Here is a 5,584-nt window from a genome sequence, read left to right as displayed (position 1 = left end):
TTTTTAGTTTGTGGGTGTTTTTGAAATGAAAATATACTGCACACTTCAGTTTCTGAAGTGCATTATCCATTTTAATAGTGTGATACAAAGCAGCTATGACATTAGTTATAATGTCATAGTCACTTCCAAAATAAAATTGAAGCTATAATAATAAATGTTATAATGAAGCCCTGTGATTTTGAGCTCTAGTAAAAGGATTGGTAATCTGGAGAATTAGAATTTTAAAATTTTTAACCGTTTACAAAAACAGCCATAGAACGTTTTGTTGACATAAAAAGACTACTGATGATCTAAAGTCAAGGTTGTACTAGTTCTAAAATTTTCAGAACTTTTTTATGACTACGTGTTTTAATATATTTACTACCATTTATTATTGCTGTTTACAAACGTTTCAAACAGTTAAAGGTAAAAAATTAATCTGTGTGGTGGTACAATGTAAACAGAGAAAACATGAATCTCGCTCCAAATTGTCCTAATTATAGTCTCATTGTATACTTTACAAAGTATAGATTACAGGTTCTTAGTGTCTGCTTTAATATGATTTTAGGGGGAATTGTCATAATCCAGATTTCTAGAGTTACTCTAGAATATTTTATTAAATGTGACTGGATTCATAAGTTTTAGGTAACTTTGAACCAGCGTGTCAAATTTAACAAGCAGCCATGCAGCAGTACTGTTAAATGATATGTACGTTTTAGATCTCAGGATGCTTTATGATGTATAAAATTGGTGGGAAATGCAAATTCATATTTCTTCCACCTAAACCTGTATTGTCCTTTCTATCAATGAAGATAAGGGAGCTCTTATTTTATTACAGGCCTCCTAATTTTCTAGCATTCCCAGGGAACAGAACATACCCTGTAAAATAAATATTGCAGATAACTGAAGCTTAAGTCAAAAAGAACTAACACTTGCTAACTGGAAACCTGAATGAAAGCAAAAGATGTTCATTGTCTTCCAGTAGTGGCGTGCAGGCTTTGGCAGATGTAAGTTTTTTCAGGGGCTGACAAGATTCTGCATGCCACTGCTTTTAACCAGATGTAGGAGATTTGTGACTTTGGCAGTAGTTTCCTTACCTGGGTAGTAGTGGAAACTTCCTGACCTCTGGATTACAGGTACAGATGTCTAGCTCCTTAACTTTTGTTTTCCCAAGCATTCCAATGATTTTTTTTTTTTAAACAACTTTAATACCAAGATAATTCAATGGGGAAAGAATAGTTTTTTCAACAAATGGTGCTGGGACAACTGGATATCCATATGCAAAAGATTAAAATTGGATCCCTACCTCACACTATATTCAAAAATCAACTAAAAATGGATCATAGACCTAAATGTAAGAGCTAAACTATGAAAGTCTGAAATTTACATCATTGTAAATCTTCAATGACCTTGGATTAGGCAATGGTTTCTTAGCTATGACAAGCAACAAGCAACCAAAGGAAAAATATATAAATTGTGCTTCATCAAAATTTTAAAACTTTTGTGCTCAAAGGACACTCAAGATAGTGAAAAGACAGCCTATGGAATGGGAGAAGATATTTGCAAATTATACCTCTAATGAGGATTACGTATCCAAAATAAATAACTCATAACAGTGGAAAGACAACCCAATTAACAAATGGACAAAGCATCTGAATACACATTTCTCCAAAGAAGATATACATGCCAATAAGCACATGAAAAGATGCTCAACATTAGTCATTAGGGAAATGCAAATCCAAACCACAATGAGATACGACTTCACACCAATGGGATGGCTAGAATGAAAAAGACATAATAAGTTGGTGATGAAGTGGAATAATTGGAACCTTCATACAATACTACTGTGAATTTAAAATGGTGCAGCTGTTGTGGAAAATAATTTGCAGTTCCTCAAAAAGTTAAATATAGTTACCATATGACCCAGCAATTCCACTCCTACATATATACATAGACAATTGAAAACATCCATACAAAAGCTTGTACATGAATATTCATAATAGCTCAAAAGTGAAGTATCTGTTCTTTTGTGAAGCATCTTCACATTTTTTTGCATATTTTTACTGTACTCTTATTGCTCTTATTACTGAGTTGTAAAATCCTGTGTCAGATATATGTGTTACTTTTCCCATTGTAAGGTTTGTGTTTTGCTTTCTCCATGCCTTTCAAAAAGCAGAAATTATAGTCTTACCTCTTATATTAAGGCCTATGAGTCATCTCAAGTTATGTTTTGTGTGTGGTATGAAGTAAGAGCTGAGGTTCATTTTTTTCTCCATATGAATGTTCATTTCCAGCATTTATTGTTAAGACTATTTTTCCCCTTTGAAGTTTTGGCACTTTTGTAAAAAATTAATTGACCATATAAGTGTCAACCTACTGTGTCTTTATGGTAAGCCTTCATACTCTTCATTTTTTTTCCAAAAATTGTTTATGCTGTTCTCAGTACATTCATATAAACTTTAGAAATAGATTGCCAATTTCTATTTTTTAAAAAGCCTATGATTTTAATTGATATTGCATTGAATCTACATCAATTTGGAGGAGAACTGAAATCTTAACAATTCTCTCAGTTACCTATTGCTGCATAACAAACCACCTCAAAACCTATTGGCTTAAATCAGCAGTCATTTAGCTTATAAATCTGCAGTTTGGGCAGGGCAAAAGGTTCATTTCTGCTCCATGTGGTATCAGCTGAGGTGGCTTGACTAATGGCTGGTGGATCATCTCCCTAGATGACACGTTTAACGCTGGCAAATTGGTGTTGGCTATCAGCTGGGAGCTCAGCCAGGATGAGGGCCAAGGACTCTTGTTTCTCTCCTTATGAACCTCTACCTGTCCATGGAAATGCGGCTTCATCACAACATGATGGCCTGACTCCTAAGAGCAAATGTCCTGAGAAAACCAGTGAGAAGCATATGGCAATTTTATGACCTACCTTGAAAGTCACATAGCATCACTTGGGTCAGACCAGTCAAAAAGGTATCCTCCCCCAACCCAGGTTCAAGGGAAATGGCCATAGACCACTCAATGGGAAAAGTATCAATGTTATTTTGTAAGAAACGCATACGGAAAGGAATATGGTATCCATCTTTAGAAAATATAAACCTCCACAATTTTGAATGTTTCAGTCAACATGTACATCTCTCAAGTTTTTTTGTTGTTTTATTTTTCTCAGAAAATGTTTCTTAGTTTTTAGTATGTAGGTCTTATACTCATTTTACTATTACCGTGTTTTCCCGAAAATAAGACCTAGCTGGACAATCAGCTCCAATGCGTCTTTTGGAGCAAAAATGAATATAAGACCTGGCATTATGTTATATTATATCATATTATATTACATTATATTATATTATATTATATTATACCCGGTCTTATACTAAGACTGGGTCTTAGATTCATTTTTGCTCCAAAAGATGCATTAGAGTGATTGTCCAGCTAGGTCTTATTTTCAGAGAAAATAAGACACAGTAGGTTGGTGCAAAAGTAATTGCAGTTTTTGCAATTATTTTTAATCTTTTAAACTGCAATTACTTTTGCACCAACCTAATATATTTTACTCTATCCCTAAATATTTCAGGGTTTCTAATGTCATACTGGCATAGTTTCTCTCAAACCTGAATTGTGAAGTATGTTTGCGTGGTTTCCATGTCTTGTTCCTGTTTAGGAAGCTATCCAGGCCTTTAATTTATTTAACAATAGGAAAACAGTATAATTTCATTTCATGAAAAGTAATATGAAGCAAACAAAGGCTAAGGAGGTGGGAATGCTGTAGTGGAAAGAGCATTTATTTTAGACAAGGTGGTTCTGTACATTTGAGCAGAGACATGAGTGATGTGAAGGAGCAGCCATATGTAGATCTGAGTGAGAATATTCTAGATTGAGGAAACAGCAATTTCAAAAGCTCAGAAACTTACCGTTTAGGCAGATAGAAGGAAGGTCAGTACAGGTGGACTGCAATGAAGAAGAAAAGGCCAAAGGTTAAGTTGGTAAGAGTAGCAGGTAAACTGCACTGCCTTTTGTAAACTATTCTTAGAGGTGACATACCATCACCTCTGTCATAAAATATTTGTCACACAGACCAATTTTGGTTGAATATGGGAAAAGGTGAATACCAGGGAGAGGAAATGGATCATTGGGGTTATCTTAGAGGCTTCTTATCACAGTGATTTTTACAGTTTTCGTTCTTTTCATAACAAGTTGGGGAAGGGAAATTCCTTAATATGACTTCACTCTGCCATATTTACCTAGTAGTCTTTTGCATAATTGTTTTCATGTAAATTTTTAAGCCTACACAAAAGTAGAGAATATATTGAGCTCCTATGTCCCCATCATGCAGCTTCAACAATTCTTAACGTGTGTCCAATCTGTTCTATGTGTATGTCCCCCATTTCCTCTACCCACTATTATTTTAATGTAAATCCAAGACATTTCATCTGTGAGTATCTCTAAAATGTGACCTGTTTATTTTTTAACATAAGCACAATATTATTACACCTGAAAAAATTAAAAATGCTTAAGAAGAAAAGTTGAGAAAATATCGCTTTAGTAAGTCGATACCAGAAAATGCCACCCATGTTTCCACACTAGTGGATCCATTAAGGCACTCGATTTAATATACTCAGATTGGCCATGCAACTAAACCAAGGTAACAACTGCGTTATATGGATTGTACAAACTCCATGCAAGTAAAAATTATATAAACACATTATCTTGATTGTAGCTTAAAAGGTATTGCTAAGATAGTTGCAGCAAAAACCAAGGCAAAGATACTTCCTTTGAAATAATCTCATCTCTATTATAATTGTTCCAGGACATGAGGCCCAAAGCAGATTAATGTTACAAGTATTTGACAGTTATCAGTTGCCAAATATAGACTGAGAAATCAAAACTATTATTCAAGAAAGGGAGAATCAAAGGAAGTTCATAGTGTTTTATTAGTACTAGGGAAATAATGTTTCAGTTTTTTAGCAAGCCACAAAACTAGCAGTTTGTTCTTTTAATACAGTGAGAAATAATTGGAAGAAATATATGCCAGTTGTTTATAAAGAACCTTAGACACTCAGCAGATTATCTTTTACTTCTTCCTGCAAAATTTTTTGCTTGATGAATAGAGGCAGGTTGGGAGAAAGCTGCTTCACTTTTCCTATGTTGAAAAATTGACAAAGCACTTACACAATCATAATGCCTTCAGGTTTAAAAATAAAGGATATTTTATCCACCTTTAGTTTTGACACACTAGGAAACTTGGGCCTGGAGAGGGAATGGCTGGGGTCACACAGGTGGTTAGTGCTAGCCCTGGGACTAAACCAGACCCTCTGCCTCCTAGAGAGGTGCTCTGGCTACTTCCCCACTGGGCTGTCTCGTTAACATCAGAATCAGCAGTGATTACAAATCAAATGCTAAAGGAGCAATAGCCATGTTACTAGACCTTTTTTTAAATTTGTTGCTTTGGAAATAGGTGCAGTTGAGAAAGGTCACATACAATATAATCCCTTCACTTCTCAGTGCTGCTCCCCGAGATGATAGGGAACCAAGTTTCCTGCACCATCTGCTGCCATGTTTCCCCGAAAATAAGACCTAGCCAGACCGTCAGCTGTAATGCGTC

The sequence above is a fragment of the Rhinolophus sinicus genome, linkage group LG04 (assembly GCF_036562045.2).
Source record: "Rhinolophus sinicus isolate RSC01 linkage group LG04, ASM3656204v1, whole genome shotgun sequence".
NCBI lineage: Eukaryota > Metazoa > Chordata > Mammalia > Chiroptera > Rhinolophidae > Rhinolophus > Rhinolophus sinicus.
This window is presented reverse-complemented; position numbering follows the sequence as displayed.